Source organism: Podarcis gaigeae (genome assembly GCF_964106915.1).
Source record: "Podarcis gaigeae genome assembly, chromosome: 7".
Classification (NCBI taxonomy): domain Eukaryota; kingdom Metazoa; phylum Chordata; class Lepidosauria; order Squamata; family Lacertidae; genus Podarcis; species Podarcis gaigeae.
In genome coordinates this window covers 58,565,500-58,585,619 of record NC_139683.1, presented here as the reverse complement: position 1 = coordinate 58,585,619, position 20,120 = coordinate 58,565,500, and the positions used below count along the sequence as shown (strand labels likewise).

General features: G+C 42.8%; 1 long non-coding RNA gene across 1 annotated transcript; it reads left to right on the top strand.

Annotated features, from left to right (window-relative positions):
- The first annotated feature begins 2,386 nt into the window (after positions 1-2,386).
- Positions 2,387-19,146, top strand: LOC310848108. Its single transcript, XR_014566168.1, has 4 exons — positions 2,387-2,532; positions 6,642-6,733; positions 8,026-8,144; positions 18,863-19,146. It is a non-coding gene; the product is annotated as an uncharacterized lncRNA (long non-coding RNA).
- Positions 19,147-20,120: the final 974 nt, after the last annotated feature.

Here is a 20,120-nt window from a genome sequence, read left to right as displayed (position 1 = left end):
GTATGAGCATGATTTAGCAATGTCAGCTGTCATAGGCATACTTTGTTTCGAAGTGTAGAAAACAACTTTGTTAAATAAATGAGTAAATGCAATTAAAATAACTAGAGATAGTGAACCCCAGTCTTTCTTTCTTTCTTTCTTTCTTTCTTTCTTTCTTTCTTTCTTTCTTACATCATTTTTGGATGTTTGGAAGAATAAACCAATTTTAACCAAGTTTAATAATAATAATAATAATAGTAATAGTAATAAGTTTTTATTTATTATACCCCTCCCATATGGCTGGGTTACTTCCTTCCTATGCTCACTCAGAAGCCTGTCATGCCTCCACCTTAGGGTGGAGGATGGATAATAAATCAAATTATATATTTTAAACTATTGATTTTTATTGCATTGTTTATATTTGTTGTTTTGGGTTGGATTTTCTTTGTGAAGGAATTTTTATTTTTTTTACTGTGCACAGCACGAAGTGCATTCATGGAGTTATATAAATACATGTTAACAACAACAGCAATAGTCACTACTCCCCACTACTATAGAACAAGGATATTGGTGGTAGCAGCTGAATCATCACCATCATTTTGAGATGTGTTTATGTTCTCTTTCTTGAACTTTGAGCACAATTGGTGTGTGTGTGTGTGTGTGTGTGTGTGTGTGTAAAGGTGCATGCAAATCAAGTCATGATGATGATGATGATGATGATGCTCTGTGCACTGGGCATTTGCAGGTTCAAGCTCTGATCGCATTATCGCTCTAGGAAAGCAACATCACTACATGCATAGGCATAAAACTCACAAAAGTTATTCACAAGCTTTCCACCAAACTCTCAAAAGTGAATGCTGCAGATCTGATGTGCAGTGAAATCCTGTGCTGTGCATGTTTACTGGAAAGGATGTCCCGTTGTATTCATCTGGGCTAATTCCCTTATAAAAGTGCACAGCATTGCAGTCTAACTGTATCAATGGGAAATATAAGTGGGACATGAGGCACATACTCTATGACCATCATAAAACAGACAAAAACCCTGAGACACCTAAGGTGTCCCTAAGGAAGCCTGTTGAAGAACCCTGATAATGGAATCATGGTTGGAAGAATATGTCTGCTGAATGTGTCTGATGTCTGAATATGTCATTCAGAATATGTCTGAATAAATCCCCAGAGCAAGAATGGTACATTACAGACTTACAAAACTTGGTGTCCTCCAGATGTTTTGGACTATAATTCCTAACCACCCAGCATGGCAAATGATCAGAGATGATGGGAGTTGTAGTCCCAAATTTCTGGAAGTTTGGGGAAGGTTGGGGGAAGTTGGTGTAGTATAAGAAATGCATATTATTATTATTCATTTGGCTACGTGTTTACTTGGGAATATATCTCATTATATAATATATATATTATAATGAGAATATATCTCATTTAATAATAATAATAATAATAATAATAATAATAATAATAATAATAATGTATTATTTATACCCCACCCATCTGGGCGGCTCCCAATCGAGTGTTAAAAACAATACAGCATTAAATATTAAAAACTTCCCTAAATAGGGCTGCCTTCAGATGACATCTGATGGGAGGGCGTTCCACAGGGCGGGTGCCACTACCGAGAAGGCCCTCTGTCTGGTGAGAGCAATAATCACTATAAACACGAATAAAGCTAAGGTGTAAATGTATTGTTAACTATTATTATTATTATAACTGATGGTGATAAACTTCACTTATGACTGATGAGAATGTTGAAAACCTCTAATTTTAAGGAAATGTATTTCTTTCATTTCCAATGCTGTGATTCTTTCATTTCCAGTAATGAAACCATCTTTCACAGATGCATTGTGCCTATGACTTTAAAAGTTATATGCTGGGGTATGGGGGTGGGAAGCCATGCCTTCTCTGGTATATGATGAATCCTCTCCACATGACTGTGCAGACTTAGCATGCATGCACCCGAGAGCAGCGTGGTACTCGTGCAAAGCGCAGCACTGGAAGTAAAGCACTCAGACTTTCCATCCCCTGAGCTCTGAAAGCTCGCAGCCCTCCTCCCCCATAATACCCAGATGCCTGGGTTTGCAGATTGCACGCACGTTACTTGAAGCAATACACACTTGCAGGCGGCAGCTCAGCCAGGTGAACCAAAATTAAAAACCTCCCTCTGGCAAAGCTATTAGAAGCTGTGCCAAGCTTGTCTCAGCTGGAAACAGCCTTTTTCCATATCTTATGGAGTTCATATGAATTGTTTTCTCTTCCAGGAGGCTGTAAATTCTCTGGGTCAGCAGATAAAACAGAGGGAGGGAGGGAGGAGAACCACCCTCAAATGAAAGACATTTATTCTTTTGCTTAAAACGAACTCCCAGCATTTTATTGAAATCAGATGCCATGTATGGTTTACTTCAAGGATGTTTTGCAGAAGCCAACTGCAGAGTGCAATAACTCTGTGGAACACAAACACACAGCGTTCCCACCCAGCAAGCCAAGGTGTAGTCAGAGCTGATTCAAGGGAAAGGTACCTGCTGAACAGACAGGAAGAGCAAACACGTAACGGATTTTATCTCTTTTACTACATGTATAGCCTGTCATTTTCTCCAAAGAGCTCAAGGCACCACACTTGGCTCCTCCTCTCTCCATATTATCCTCACCAGAATTCTCTGAGGTAGGATAGGCTGAGAGACAGGGGTTAGAAGGGGCTTCGGCCCCCTCCATATTGGTGGGCAGCGGGCTGAACCCCCCCCCAATATTGAGGGGGCCAACATCCTCCGCCACTGCAGGGCACCCTCCGCATGACCCAGCCCCAGACCGGGAGCCCGGAGCTGGGCAGGGACTGGGATGGGCCAAGGTGAGGGCAAATATCTCCCTCTGTGCTTTCCGCTGGGCGGCATCATGTGACACATCAGCGCCCCTGCTAAGAGATCATGGCCAACCCCCTAAATCACCCAGTAGGCTTTGTAGATGCATGACCATTTGAATCCAGGGTTTCCCAGGCCACAACAACGCCGTACATTGAAAGCGTATTTATATGACTTCCACCGTCGTGGCTTTCTTCAAGGAATCCTGGGAACCATAAATTGTTCAGGCTGCTGGGAAATGTATTGTGAGGGGGTATACTACAGTTCCCAGGATTCTTAGGAGGAAACCAGTTAAAGTGATATAAATGTGTTTTAAATGTATGGTGTGAATGTGACCGTGGTCTCACACAGGGCTTTTTTTCAGTCAGAACTCGCCGGAACTCAGTTCCGGCAGCTCTCAGGTGGACGCCATTGCCATTCTACAAAAATGAGGGCGCTCATTTTCTAGAAAAATAGTACTGGTTTTACACTCTAACCACTGCATCGTGCTGGCTCTCTGGCATAGTTGCCCTTTCTTACTTGATTTGGTTGCATTCAAGTTTCTTCCCCCTCCCCAGTTCTTCCTAAGATCATTATCCAACTCCCCTTCTATTTCTCATTTGATCCTGACCTCCGGAGACACTGTTGCAGGAGGGAGCTGCATGCCGGAGTGAGAGAAAAGACTGTTTTTTAATGCTTTTAGCAATGTGACCTTAGGTATTGATTTAGAACCTGCTACAGCGCTTCAGTGCAAAAAGGGAACTGTGGTAATTAAGTTAGTATCTGCACTTTCTAAAATAGTGCTGAATTGCAACAAAGAGAGAGAGAGACCCCTTTATTTCCTCCCTGCTGTCTCTCACTGAATGCAAATGCAGACACTGCCCTCTGACCCTGTGCAGCTTTCTTCAGCTGCAGCTGTGATTTGTCTTCTATTTATGCCTTTAGGTAGGGGATGGATGGAGTCAAATCCATTCCTTCTGCTGCCCAGCTTTCTCTTCCCCAAACGGGCACTGAAGCATTTTTACACCCTACCTGACTTAATCACCCCCCTGAGATTTCTAATCGCAGAAAGAAAAACAGAAACTTGGGGAGGCCAGGATACACATAAAAATGGTTCTGATGAAATTGTTCCCCCCCCCTTTCCATTTATGCATGGAAAGACTCCTATCTCAACAAAGTGCATTAAATATAAAATAAAAAATCTTTACAAAAGAGATGTGATAACGCCAGCATCCTGAAAAGCCTGTTTTTGTATTATTTCATTAGCAAAACAGAGCTGCTAAAGGTAATGGCAATAAAACCCTGAGTACCTTGGGGTAAACATGCAAATGACATGCTAATGTATGCAGATTAGCCCACCATGTTCAGTGTCCATAAAACCCCCACTAAATGCAGCTAATTAAAGATAGGTAAGTTGCTGCTGCCTGGCATTCTGCAGAAGGCAGTATATTATCACAATTATACTACCAGTGCCTTGGGGAATCTTGTCTTATATCTACCTTTCCAAATAACTTTCTTCTCCCTTTGATTTTTTCCCCCCTACTGCAAAAGAGCAACCGCCTCTTTTCTTCATTTCTCAAAGATTCAGTGTAAGTGAACTGTAAAATTCAATAATGAAACAAAAGACTGGTTCTGCAAATACTGTTGAATGCGGTGCAATTGAGATCAGTAGGTGTTAAGCATGAACTAAAAGTTATTTTTCAGAACAGATATAAAGAGAATCCCAGGATTAAATCTTACTTTCTCTCTAACACACACCTGAGTCAACTCTAAGCCAATTATTATTATTATAGAACTGAATCATTTTTACTGACTACCAGCCCAAAGCTCTGGCCTGTTCTTAGAGATCTGAAAATATGAGGGTGTTGTAAATATTTTCTAATTGCACAAATGCCTATTTTTAGATGCAGCAGAGTATATTTGTTTTTATAATCATTTGCATATTTTTAAATGCCATATTATGGCTCTAAACGCTGTTTTGTGCCTGGAGCCTACAGGAATTGGCTGGGTTTAAGGAGCTCAGTTGGTGAATGGATCCATTGTGTGCCCTTGGTTTTGAATAAACCAGGTTGTCAGTCCTTGAGCAGAGTGAAAGCTACTTGGTGGCAAGAGCTTTGAGGCATTTTCCTTACAGATAGCTTTAAATTCGTTTCCTGACTCGAAGACCAAGCTGTGGGATAATGCAAATGAGCAAAGGCCTAAGCCTGCTCAAGTATTCAGAAGTATTCCTGTGACAGCAGAAGAAAATTAGAGCTCAATACTATACATGTTTACTCAGGTATGAATCCCATTGAATTCAGTGGGGCTTACTCCCATGTAAATAGTTATAGGATTGCAGCTGGAGCCTTACTTAGTTATTCTACTGAGGCCACATTGTTCTGCCTCAGTCAGTGATATCAGTGCTTACTTAAACATGATATCAGTGCTTACTTAAACATTTAGGCACGCATTTAGGCACACATTGAGACCCTGTGGTGAGTTACATGTTTGTGCCACAGTTCTGAGCCTGTGGCAAAATTTCTCTCTCTCTCTCTCTCTCTCTATATATATATACACAGTGGTACCTTGGGTTAAGTACTTAATTCGTTCCAGAGGTCCGTTCTTAACCTGAAACTGTTCTTAACCTGAAGCACCACTTTAGCTAATGGGGCCTCTTGCTGCTGCCACACTGCCGGAGCACAATTTCTGTTCTCATCCTGAAGCAAAGTTCTTAACCTGAGGTACTATTTCTGGGTTAGCGGAGTCTGTAACCTGCAGCGTATGTAACCTGCAGCGTATGTAACCCGAGGTACCACTGTATATCACACTTCAACAGTTGATGCATCGAGAGGGGATGCATAAAATGAGGGAGTGGAAGAAAACATGCAAGGCAGTGGATTCCTGTACACATTACAACACAAGTGAGGTTTAATGTGATATTACCAACAAGCAGAAAAATGGAAAGCTGGATTTTGATAAGATTGGGAACAGTGGGACATAGAGAATGTGAATCAGCATTACCAGCAGCTTGAAACCCCACCTTATCATCAGTTCCCACCAGTGGCGTAGCGTGGGGGTGCGGGGGGGCCGGCCGCACCGGGCACAACATCTGGGGGTTTGGGTTAGGGGATGCAAATCCATGGGTTAGGGGGTGCAAATTACTTGCCTTGCCCCGGGTGCTGACAACCCACGCTACGCCACTGGTTCCCTCCTGAATGAATTGCATGTAAGAACACTCCTCGCTTTGCCTCATACTTACTTTCTCTCGTCTTTCCAAGTTTAAAAAGATACAGTGAAGGACTTCAGAATTCTGTTGCCAAAGTCTGCATCCTTATGATAACATTCAGCAGCCTGGTGCCATCCAGATGTTTGGGACTAAACTCCCGGCATCATGCTGCCTGGGGCTGATGGGTAGAGCTGTCAATTTAAGTTTTTCTTCAGTTTCTCATTTCCCTCCCAATCTTAATTTCAGTATAAATTACTGTGCAAAGCAGCTGCAGCAGCTGAGTTGTGTCACCAGTGGGACTTTGTGGGGCATGACTGACATTCTCCACCCCCCAGGGTTTGGCAGTTTCTTGTGTCTGGCTCCTCTGCAAACTTACATAGTTCTGAAGACCTGCCATATCACACCATCAGTCCATCATTAGACAATGGAATACTGCCTGCGCCATACATTGCTGGTGACTGTTATCTTTTTTCACACATTCACTGGATTGATCCATACGTATGTGCGGTAACGAGCAGGAACATACCAGCTCTGCCCTTGCTTCAGACCTCAATATGTTCAGCTGAACATTGGAACACAAGGTACGCTGTATTATTATGCATTTTCTGTTCACACAGTTGGCAACCATGCAAAAAGAAGTTCCCCAACTCATTCATATGAAGCCTACAGTATGTGTCTTCATGTATGTGTCCAGACCTTCAATTAAAAGGTAAAAGGTAAAGGACCCCTGGAAGGTTAAGTCCAGTCTAAGGCAACCATGGGGTGTGGCGCTCATCTCGCTTTCAGGCTGAGGGAGCTGGTGTTTGTCCACAGGCACTTTCTGGGTCATGTGGCCAGCATGACTAAACTGCTTCTGGCATGAAGAGTACCAGAGCTAGCTAGGAAACGCTGTTTACCTTCCCGCCACAGTGGTACCTATTTATCTACTTGCACTGGTGTGCTTTCGAACTGCTAGGTTGGCAAGAGCTGGGACAGAGCAACGGGAGCTCACCTTGTCATGTGGATTTGAACTGCCGACCTTCTGATCGGCAAGCCCAAGAGGCTTAGTGGTTTAGACCACAGTGCCACCCGTGTCCCTTTTAGATCTTCAATTACTGTAATGTGAAAAAGCGGGTGCAGCCCTCCCTCTCCTTCAGTGAATTGGTCATTAATCTGTATAAAGGCCATGATTATAGAGCTGTTTTCCCACTTGAAGATACCTGCAAATAAGTATTTCTTTAGATTTATGGGTCACCCAAGCTTCAGGGAAGGTAAACATTCCATAATTCTGTTCACTATTGCTGTGGGTCTGCTCTTACTTCTTGTACAAGAACAGTGACTTCAGGAAGGCCACCCAGGGACTCAGCAGCTGAGACGGGAAAGGTTTTGAGTTCAGGTTCAGAAGAGTGACTGTGGTTGACTTGGGAAGAGGAAAAAAGAGTTCCGTCTTGTAAAAGTCATTTCTGCGTATTTAAGAAGCACTTCAAGGGAGTGGCAGCACTTCTTTCGATTAAGCCTTATTCGTGGGGAAGGGACAGCACAGAATCTGCTGATATTGGCAGAAATGGCCTTGGCTTCTTTTCGATGCTTCCCTTGATGAGTGTTTAAAGAACAGCTTCGGATCTGGCAGTCAGAGGACTTTTCCCACTTGTTTTACTTTTAAATATTCTTCAAAAGCTTCAGTGGCCTACAGAGCATCACTTTGATCCTTCAAGCATATTCACCACAGAGGCTTACGCCTACCTCGGACGATGCTCAACTCATTTCCTATCCACATTCAAGTTTCTAATTATTACTCTCAGGCACAAGGTGCTCTCAGCCTCCACCCAAACCACTGAATTTATGAAAGGATAGATGGGAATTTGGGCTGCAGATGGGTAGGATGAGCCCTCTGATAAATGGAGTGGAGACTACCTTACCTGGGCAAATGGGGCAGTGTCCCACCAACCTCAGTCAGTTCCCACCTGCCTTCCTTCTTACTTACAGCCAGTCCAGAGGGGGTAACACTGTCTGCCTTATTAGGAAGAAGATGGAGACAAACTAGAATCATTTGGCTCTGCCTGCCATTGGTTCTGGATCCACCTACTGCTTGACCTTCCTGCTTTCCTGTGCCAGTGGGCACCAGCCACTACTGGATAAAGGTAAATTAGTTTTAAGTTAGAGCATTCCCCCCCCCCCCGATGGGAGCACTGTGCTGTTGCCCACAGCCTGTTAATTTCAGATCAGAACACCAAAATGTGAGTGCTATAGCTAAACCATTGGTATTCAGGTAGTGAGTTGTCAGAGCCTGACCCTCAATTCCCCATGTACTCCATAAGCAATGGTAGTTCCTAACCGGACCCTGATATCATCTTCTGAGGCTCTCCTTCGTGTCCCTCCTCCTTGAGAGGTTCGGAGAGTGACAACACGAGAAGAGGCCTTCTCTGCAGTGGCTCCCCATCTCTGGGATGCTCTCCACAGGGAAGTTCACCTGGTGCCTTCATTATACGCCTTTAGGTGCCAGGCAAAAACATTCCTTTTTAATCAGGCCTTTGGTTGATCTGATTTACATCCTATGCCCTCTTAAAATGTGTTTTTTTGTGGGGCAGGGGCATTGGGTTGTTGTTCTTATTTTTATTATGTATGTTTTTTTGTTTTATATCTTGATTTTATTCTGTGAACTGCCCTGAGTCCCCTGGGTATAAGGAGGATGGATAAATAAATAAATAAATAAATAAATAAATAAATGCATGTTCCTGAGGATGCCCACTCCCCTTTCCTCCATGGTGAGAAAAAGAAGGCCACTTTGCTGGAAGAACTTGCCCATCATGACTTCAACTCCTTGCTCAGTGGTAAAGCTTACCGACTGAGCATGTTACAGATAGGTAGCCGTGTTGGTCTGCCATAGTCAAAACAAAACAAAATTCCTTCCAGTAGCACCTTAAAGACCAACTAAGTCAGTTCTTGGTATGAGCTTTCGTGTGCATGCACACTTCTTCAGATACAGATGTGTATCTGAAGATGTGTATCTGAAGAAGTGTGCATGCACACGAAAGCTCATACCAAGAACTGACTTAGTTGGTCTTTAAGGTGCTACTGGAAGGAATTTTTTTTGTTTCGACTGAGCATGGGCCAGTTGAAATCTCTCAGCCGACCCAACCTCACAGGACTGTTGTGGGGAGAAACAGGCACACTGCCCTGAGCTCCTAGGAGGAAAGGTGGCAATGAAAAAAATTAAAATATTCTAATTTGGGACAGCAGTTCCTCCTCAAAGGCCGTGCTATTCAATATATTTAGCAATCTTTCTCAAAGTAAATCCTTACTGGCCTATAGTGGGTATGGGTTCCTTACCTTTCCATACCTTTGTCAGAGGTTTTATCATTCAGAATGTGAATTTAAACTTCACAGCTCTACTATCCTTGTCGCTTGGGCGAGTGGTGAGAAGACTGCAGTGAGAAGATATTTTGATGGCAAGTTGAAGTACACTGGATAGCACTTGATCTTGCTGATGGTCTAACATGAACCCTGGTGTTGGAGTAGGAACCAACAAAACTAATTTTAAGTCTGAACAATTGTCCTACAACCAGAGGGTGATAGTGGTTCTAACAAACTTATAAACCCTGGTTCTAACTGGTGAGCCTCTTAGATTTCAAAGGAAATCATGCTGATTGGACAGTTTGCAGTTAGTAAGCATCAGTGAAACAGGTGAACAGAAGAACAGGCCCCAAATCACTGCTTGCCGACAGAAGGACATGCCTTACCAAAATTATGACCACCAAATCTGAACAATCCACTGATGAAAATTTCCTTTTCTTGTGACCAAATATGATTTTTAAAATGCACACTTTTGGTTACCCAACTCTGTCTTTAGCTCAGCAGAATGGAGCATTCTGCTCTTCCTCCTGAAATTAGCCCACAGTGGTGGGTCAATATATTTCCCCGATAAAGAACATAAACTTATTAACATATGAGTAATACATATCAATGTGATGTTGCAGCAATGTGGGGATTTTGTACAGCAGCTGATATTCCCAGTGACCTTGTAATATGGATGAAATCCAATATTAGAACCTGAAAGGGGTTATTAGGGAGAGGGGAGGGAAAGCCTGGCAAGATTCTTTGGCACAAGTGGCCTTTGTAGAAAGAAATAAGAAATGAAATCCAGCCACCTGCTGCAAGGCATGGCTATCCAGGCACCAGTCTGACCCCCCCTCACTTGACCTGCTATGACACCACCCAGGCTGTACACATAATGCAACCCAAACATCTGATCTCGCAAACTGCACTGGAAAGTGTGAGCAAGTACATTGGCACATCCCTCACGTACTATGCTGCGATGTTTTCTTTCTTTCTCCATTGGATTGAGCCATTCTGCAGCGGGAGCTTTTAATAGACCGAAAGAAAAGAGATCTATCACAAGACTGCCCTGGTCTTGCACCCTTCGTCTGTTTTAAGCTGGAGTGACCTCAGAGAGCACAAGACTAGTCCTCCTGCCCGGCCCTTTTCAAACCCAAGCCTGTCTCAAAGGAGTCTTGTTTTCTTGCTGGCTTTCGCACACCAAGGCACTGTTGTGTGACTTTAACATTGTAAATTATGTCTGTTTAAGAAAATGTCAGTGTTTTTAAAAACAGAATAACAAGAACTGTGGAAAGGCTGGGCTGTGCATTTTACTCCCAAAGTTTGAATGCAAAGAGAATGGTACATTCATCATTCTAAACCAGCAGGAAAAGAGACGAAAGATGGATGCACAATGCAACTTCAGTCCCAAGTAACGTGATAGCTGTTTCTTTTCTTTAAAGCAAGCTTATCTGGGACATGTTAGTGCTCATAATCTGACATCTGAGGCACTATCAATGCAGATCTCTACTTACAAGCAACTGAAATGTTGAAAAGTCTCTTTCTTAAAAATTGAGGTTGCTTCCATATGATATGCTACATTAACCAGGGGGTTGCTTGGGGTAGGAACATTTTGTGGTCCTCCAAATAGGATGACATGGGCACCCCATTGCCAGCTGTTTTTGTGTTTCCCCTTCTTCAATCAACGTCATCATTTTTTTTTAGTTTTACCTATGTCGGGAGCAGTCATCTAACTATGCTTGCCATTGCATTGGCTTTAGGCTTACTATATCCTACATACTGGGGTGTTTAATGTGAACATAGCTCTGTGTGCATTTTGGTTTAATGAATATTTCAGGACAATAGTGCAAATTGCTTCTTGCCTGTTGGTCCCCCCCAGGCACACACCTTAAGACCCATGTGATGATGATTGGTTGCCAGATCCAGAGCCCATGTAGGTGTACAACCTGATGAAGATGGAAGATGGGAAGGTAGGACCCAGGGAAGACTGAATTCAGTCCCTCCAAGTGTCCCTGTTTTCCAGGTACAGGCCCAGATTTACAGAAGCCATCTCGGTTTCTTCTTTGATCCCGGAATGTCTCGCTTTTCCTTATGACGTCTGTATTTCCACCAGAGTAATGTTGAAGGGTATGAAAGGACATCCCTATTTTCATTGGAGATATGTTGGAGGATATGGCGTTATGCCACCCCAAGCCAAGGAGATAAGTAAATTACAACCTTTAGAAGACACCTGGAGGCAGGGAAGTTTTTTTTAATGTTTCATATTTTATTATGTTTTTATTTATGCTGGAAGCTGCCCAGAGTGGATGGTGCAGCCCAGTCAGATGGGCGGGAAACAACCACAACCACCACAACAGAATAAAGGTAAAGGGACCCCTGGCCATTAGGTCCAGTCGTGGGGTTGTGGCACTCATCTTGCTTTATTGGCCGAGGGAGCCAGCGTACAGCTTCCGGATCATGTGGCCAGCATGACTAAGCCACTTTTGGCGAACCAGAGCAGCGCACGGAAACGCTGTTTACCTTCCCGCTGGAGTGGTACCTATTTATCTACTTGCACTTTGACGTGCTTTCGAACTGCTAGGTTGGCAGGAGGAGGGACCCAGCAACGGGAGCTCACTCTGTTGCGGGGATTCAAACCACCAACCTTCTGAGCGGCAAGTCCTAGGCTCTGTGGTTTAACCCACAGCGCCACACGCATCCCAACAACAGACTAGGATGTCCCTATTTTCATCAAAAAAAGTTGGAGGGCATGTGAGTTGTCTTCTGATTTCATCATGGATGGTGGAGATTTGCAGTGGCAGTGTAGGCTGTGGAGCTGGCTGAGGAGGAAGGTTTAAGGGGTGCCTGAAATATATGGCTTGGACATAGCCTTAAAAGTAAATGGGAGGTGAAAAAGGTGACTATATTTTGTTGAAAACACAAAAATAGTAGAAGCAATGTAAAGGAAGCTGTGAAACTTACTGAACACAACTAACACTGTGTGTGTGTGTGTGTGTGTGTGTGTGTGTGTGTGTGTGTTTTGGAACAGCAGCCTAAAAAATAAATGAGAATAAACCACTGTGGTAGTACAAGTAAGAAACCTCCTCTTCAAATGGAGATGTGTATTATATCAGATGCGACTTCAGTAAGTACAAGGATTGGAATGTTCTGCATAACTAGAGGACAGAGGACAGATAAAAAGCTGAGTAGGTGTGGCAAAAACCTGCTTCTCTTATGCTTACAAAGCCCAGGTCAAGCGCATCAACTCTAGGGGGTTGATGTGTCTCAAACCCCAGCAAATTGGGGGGTGGGGATTGTCTGCAACAGAAGAGGAGAGTTAACTGTGAATAGGGTTAAGTGGTGGAAGAGGAAAGTCCCTAGCAAGAATTAGTATGTCTGCAGCTGATCATTTTATTAAAATAATGAATACTTTATTTTGTTTTCAAAGGCCTGAAGACATGTATAAAGTTGTTTATGAGTTATTTAAAGATGGGGTTGAATGGAGACTCTGTAGTCATAGCAGTCTGTTTGGAATTCTTGTAATGAGAGGTCAGATGTGATGCAGCAAGGAGCACACAAAGCAGGGATAAAGAGGGATGGAGATCCATTTATAAAGGTCAAGCGATCAGATTTTTCTTAGCGGGCACATGTGGTTCTAGTTTGCTCGTATTTTCCAAGGGCTTGTTCTCACAAGCTTCTATTTCTCATATCATAAAAACGATGGTAACAAGGTCAATGATAAATTGCCTTGCTCTGGATTTGTTTCCATCATCTTTCTTCCAGCTGCTCCAGTCGCTGCCTATGCTCCAGTGAATCTTCGCTTCCATCAGCGTTGATGCATTGTGGCAGAATCACCTTATTCATAACTCCCCTCCTAAAAAAAGGACCCATGCCCGTGATAAGATTCTTACGATAGCTCTTTGGATGGAGCTGATAAATGCACTGAATCAGACATGTCCTTTAGAAGTAGTTGCCAGCCTTTTTCTTTCTGCAAGAGTGTCATAAGTCAGGTGCAAAATATGAAGCAGTGCTATACTACTGTTCACCGGAGTACATTTGTCAGCCACTCACGCCTTATAGTTATGCAGTCACTTCTCAGGACTGCCGTATAAAATGTGACTTGAATAGCCATTGGCAAATATTGTCACAGGGCACCTTCTTTCCTGGCAGTAGAAAATGAACACAAGAAGAGGCTGCAGGATCAGGCCAAAGACCTATCCATTCCAGCATCCTGTTCTCACAGACAGTGGTGTAGCATGGCAGGGGAGGGAGGGGCTCCCGGGGCAATTGCCCCAGGTGTAATTTTTATTTAGGGGTGCGCCTCTGCAGTTGCTGCCCTGACTGGAGGCACTCACTGCTCCACCTGCCCACCTAACCTGAGCAGCAGCATTCTGAGCAGGAGCTGGGAGAGGACAGGAGGAGGACAGGCCCTTTCATCCCTCGGTTGCATGGCATCCCGTGCTGGTGGGGAAGGCGGGTGGACAGCGAGACTCACGGTGGCATGGCACCCCAGCCCAAGGAGGCACGTGCATGTCCTGCCACTGCTCTGCAGCTCTGTTTGGCAGCAGAGGCCACCGTTAGGGAGCACAATACTTACTTTAGGAGGTCCGATACTTGCCCTGGACGCTGACAAGCCACGCTATGCCACTGCTCACAGATGCTCTTGGGAAGCCCACAAGTAAGACCTGAGTGCAACAGTACTCTTCCCACAGCAACTGGTATTCACAGGCATATTGAATAAAGATTGAGCATTGGAAATGCCTACCAAGAAGAAACAGAAATGATCAGTTGTTTCACCACTTGTTTAATATCTGAGCTATTGCAGTGTCTCTTCTCCTGGCTTACTCATCTCTCACGCTCAAGCTCCCTTTTCTGTTTTCATTTCTGCTGTTCATCATTGCTCTTCCCACTGGGCACTCTGAGTACAAATCACCTCTGTTTCCTCCATCTTCACTGCTATAGAGACTTCTCTGTATTTTAGGAACACTCCCCTATCCACGGCCAATCTTCCTTCCTTGCTGCTTTGATGTGGATCTCTGTTACACACTAAACAGATAAAAGCACTTGTTTAGGGGTCCATGGTCACAATTCCTCAGGCACTAGACTGGCAGAAAGTCATATTAATTACAGTAGCCTTTGCAGAAACTGCTCTCAGCAGATTAGATCCCACATAGGAAGAGAACCTTTATACGCTCCTCATCAAGTCGACACAATTTAGCACTGTTCATAATTGGAGTGGCTCAAGCTGTTGCACGACAGAAGCATAAAAATATGAAATTTATTTTCCTGATACTAAATATTTCAAGTTCTTGTTTTAAGTGTTCAGAAAGTGGTCATGACCCGAGGCGCTTCAGACACATGTAATAGTGTAATACACTAGCTATTTCATTTTTTTTTAAAGCAACTGATGCAATTTTCATTCCTTCACAAACCATCTAAGTGTACAGAAAATTGTCTCCCAAATGAACAAACCAACCCCACAAGCAATCAGGTTTCACTCTGAAAACATTTATTTAACTGTTTCTTATTATTATTTATATATGCCAACAAATTGTTAGACATTTTAGCAGTCCATAAGTAAAGCAACTTCATTTCATATTCATTATGCTTCTCCGAGAAATATATTAGGTGCTATGTGTAGCAATTTTTTACATTAATAACATGATTATTGTGACCCTTCAGCTTTTCAAATAACATAGATAGATATAGATAGATGATAGATGATAGATAGATAGATAGATGATAGATGATAGATGATAGATGATAGATGATAGATAGATAGATAGATAGATAGATAGATAGATAGATAGATGATAGATATAGATAGATATAGATAGAAAGATATAGATGATAGATGATAGATAGATAGATAGATAGATAGATGATAGATAGATAGATAGATAGATAGATAGATAGAGATAGATAGATAGATAGATAGATAGATAGATAGATAGATAGATGATAGATATAGATAGACAGATGAAAAAAATAATTCAGTCTGGAAAAACCTGTTGGACTAGTGAGGCTTTATAAGATGTCCATAGGGCCAAACATTATTAAGTATAAATATAGCCAGGGAGCCCATCTAAAGCACTGGGGCCAGTGTTGAAAAGGCTATGCTCTGACAGCTCACTGATATTTTCAGAAATAGGGCAGGGAGCAAGGAAGAGGTTTTTCTGGGTTATGCAAAACCTGTGGTGTGTTTATTAAAACTAACACTTAAAATATGCTTAGAGATAGTTGAAGCCATTGCTGCAGCATACACTGAAGAGGAAAGAGCTATGGCTAAGTGCCAGAGTATTCGCTTTGTTTGGAAAAGGTCCTGGTTCAATCCCCAGCATCTCTAGCTAGAGCTGAGAGACAACTCTGTCTGCAACCTTGGAGAGCCTCTGCCTGCCAGTGAAGACACATACTGAGCTAGAGAGGCTAATGTTCTGACTCAGTTCGAGACAGCTTCCTGTGCTGCTAAGATACCCCTCATCTCAAAATGTGTAAGGAGCTATGGTGCAGGGTTCTGTTCCAGCTGCAGCTTCCAAGTAGTGCACAGCAATCACCAGTCTTTGAAGAAATCCCCTTTTTAGATCCAGTCTTCTCGAAGGACATCAAACAGAAACGTACAAATCCTACCTAGGAGACAAGAAGGGTAAAATAGAGATGTACCTGATGCACTATTTGGAGGAAGTGAAGCTTCCTAAAGGAGGTAGGAACTGAGATGGCATTGAGGGCAACATGGTGCTGCAACCTGGTTAAACCTAACAAGGTCTGGGTCTGTTCAGTGCTTGGTTGGGCAATCACCTGGGAACTCGACACACCACAATGAGGTCTAATCATAGATGAATTAAATATAGAAATTGTGAAAAGGTTTGACATGAAAGGAGGAGCACCTGTAGTGATACTTCTTGGGAAAGGGCAAGAAGAATCCCAATAGGTGATTATTTTAAATCCATTCTTTCCTACAACTTTGCCACTACCTCCTTGTTCGTGACCAAGCTGGTGTAGGAAAGAAGAAACATAGCACAATGCAACTTTTTCCAGAGCCTTCTTTGCAATGCATGCAGATGAGGTGATGGTGAGGCTCCCAAGTTTGCTTGTGACATATTATGATAGGATAGAGGAAGTCAGAGAGTGGGGAAAAGAAGCAAAGGCTGGACCCTTCTTTTCCCTTCTTTGATGATACCATTAAAATGGTATCACTTCTTTGCAAGGTTGGTTAAATGTTGCATTTCAGCTGGCTGAAAATCTTTTGTGAAAGCTCAGGTTGAATCTGTGTAGTCAGAAGTAGCCACCACCAAGTTCAACGGAGCTTACACCCAGGAAACTATCCATTGGATTACATTTATACTGATCATAATAAATTGGGTATTGTGTGCTATGTGCTCTTTGATGTTCACAGGCAGTACGGCCATCTGAGCAGGGTACTTTATTTTGGTGTTTTGGGAATGTAGCTCTTTAGCCAGTGATGGAAGGGAAAGAATTTTTTTGTGGTTTAGTAACATGAGTAAGGGACGCGGGTGGCGCTGTGGGTAAAACCTCAGTGCCTAGGATTTGCCGATCGTATGGTCGGCAGTTCGAATCTCCGCAGTGGGGTGAGCTCCCATCTTTCGGTCCCAGCTCCTGCCCACCTAGCAGTTCGAAAGCACCCCTAAGTGCAAGTAGATAAATAGGTACCGCTTTATAGCGGGAAGGTAAACGGCGTTTCCGTGTGCTGCGCTGGTGCTGGCTTGCCAGAGCAGCTTCATCACGCTAGCCATGTGACCTGGAAGTGTCTCCGGACAGTGCTGGCCCACGGCCTCTTAAGTGAGATGGGCGCACAACCCTAGAGTCGGACAGGACTGGCCCGTACGGGCAGGGGTACCTTTACCTTTAACATGAGTAAAAACAAGAACTAGTTGCAGAGGGAAATTGAGACCTTATAAAACTGTTGTGGGCCTCCCACTAGGGAAGGGACATGCAAATCCCTTTCTACCTGTTGTCAAACAAATGCAGACCCTCCAAGTGTCCCTATTTTCCAGGATGTCCCTGATTCAGAGAAGCTGCCCCGGTTTCTGATTTAATCCCGGAATGTCACACTTTTCCTTAGGATGTCCCTATTTTTGTTGGAGAAATGTATGGTGTTATCTGACCCCTGAGCCATCTGAAGGCAATCCTGTATAGGGAAGTTTTTAAAAATATTTAATGTTTCATTTTGTTTTTGTATATGTTGGAAGCTGCCCAGAGTGGCTGGGGCAACCCATTAAGATGTGTAGGGTATAAATAGTAAAATTATCATTATGGAATGGGACATCCCTATTTTCATCAGAGAAATGTTAGAGGGTATGCAAATAGTATGTGATATGCACTCCAGAACACACACCACTTGTACATATAACTAACACTGCCCATGTGATATGCAGGTGTTTTAGTTTATAACTTTCTCCTCACAGACAGCAGCCAGATTTCCCAAGAGTTTATGCTCCACAGTTTCTCGGCAAAAAGAAGAGACATTGTACAGGCTCACAGACCCTGGCTGTTGATAAGTGTATTTGTTTTCATTATTTGATTTTTTTAAAAAAACCAAAACAAAACAAAGCAAGATCTTCCGTTGTGTAAATCAGCTGGGCAGATGTTCTCAACACTGTTCCTTGGCCCGTGAAAAATGTGTGAGGTTTACATAGTGGCTAGACCATCTCAGTCTCTGTGTTATGTTTCTACTAATCCTATGATACCTTACAGTGTACCACTGTGGTTCATAAATCAGTTAAGGCAGAGCACAGGAGCACAGGATATAGTGCACTAAGTACACCTTGTCATACCCGGCTCCTGTGAAAATAAACCAACTTATGAGTAGGGGTGGGGGAGAAATTTGAAACAATATGCAATTTGAAACACAGCCATTTATGATGTTGCTTTATGCTGAGTCGGACCATTTAAACCAGCATTGCCTATTCTGACTGGCAGCAGCTATCAAATATATCCAGCCTCTCTGGCGTAGAATATGTTGAACCTGAGGGCAAATACTTTGAAACAATGCATTTAGGATTACCCCATCTTTCATTTCATTCCATTTATTATATTTTTGTGCTGCTTTCCACACACACAAATCACAAAGTGGCTCACAAACAATAAACAACAATAACAATAACATAATTAATTACAATAACAGAACCTCAGAAATTCAACATAAGTTATATAGAATAATTAACAAATCTTCAGTAAAATAACCACATTCTATAAAACACTATTAACAAGACAGCTTTTTAAAAAAAGCTGAACAGCACAAGCACGTAAAAGTCATATTATAAGACGCACAGAGCACTCATAATCCGCAAAGCCAATAACCAAAAACAAACTTGGCACTGTTGAATTCACACACACACACACACACACACACACATTCCTCACCCATATGACCACTAATCTTCTACTCAGCTCATCAAAAGACACATACACGTTGTGCCCATGGCAGCAATTTCATTCTGAAAGCTCCTAGGACTTGAGGGTGGGGGTAAAGCAATTGGAAAAACTATTGCCTGATGGTCAGCACAAAGTCTCTCTCCTCTTACAGTTCTTCCTCTGGAAACAGCTCCCTAACCAAAGTTCCCTAGGGCTGAAGGGCAGGGCAAGGCAAGTGGAAAAGTCTTAATGATTTTAGTGAGCCCAACACTCTCATCCTAAACAACTACAGTATCTTTGGAAGTAACATCCATAAAACTGAATAGGGTTGAGTGATCAAAATGTAAGATAGTTTGTACATTATGAGCTGAAATTATAAAACGTTATCCAAGGGGACGATGCAGCACAGGTGGATTTCAGAACAGCTTCACTAAAGCCAGAGGGAGTTACCACAGCTGCAAGTAGTAGCTGTTGTCTCATGAGCAACATGTCTTCCCTTACACATGTTTCGAGCTGTATCTTTGATCAGTGTATTCAATGCAGTGAGGCCCCCACAATCTTTGAGAGGGAATAGACAGATAAATCTCTGGATCAGGCTGTAAGTGCCCTAAGGTTTTATAGCTAAGGAAGCAATCACTTTCCCAAAGACCTGAAACTCACAAACCCAGCAACACTTGTATAGGCCAGTTCTTCACTAGGAAGTTTTCTCGGGATAAAATTTCCTGTAGTATTTTTTTATTCCTCTCTGGAGCTTTGTGACATAATTCCAAGCAAAACAGTATGACATCGACATGACATACAAAATACAAGGAATCTTCTCGTTTAAATTTCCTTGGCTCAGCTTTGTGAGCTGGAGAAGGGAAAGAGGGAAGACACTGGAAGATGATTCATACTGTTTATAAGAACTTCCTCCTTCTAGTGAACCATGGATGTGTCAGAAAAAAATTGAAACTTTCCTTGCAGATACGATTTTATTTTGTTTAAAATTTCTTTAAGAGCTCGTGCTGGAGCTCAACAGGACAGATCTGGCTGACTGAAAGAAATCGCATGATGGGTTCCACTGCATTTTTCCTTGCCAGTAATAAGGCCATGTAGCCAATTTTCTCTACAAACCCTTCCCACTGTCTTCACCTCTCATTCTGATTCCATTAAATGATATTTTCTTTTCTTTTTCAGGAAGAGGGCAAAGATGTTTAAACCCTGATCCAAAGCACATTTAACTGGAACTAAATCCACTGTTTTTCATGCAGCTTAAGATGCCTTTCTCAGTTACACATGGCTCTTCTTAAATATATAAATAAAATTTGAAAAGGATTTGTGCTCCAATTATGGTTGCCATTTGACTACAGGGGAAAAAATATCCCAGCTTTTTTGGGGGGGAGGGGAGACGGGAAGATTGAGCCTGCTGCAACAAACGAGTCAAACTTAGC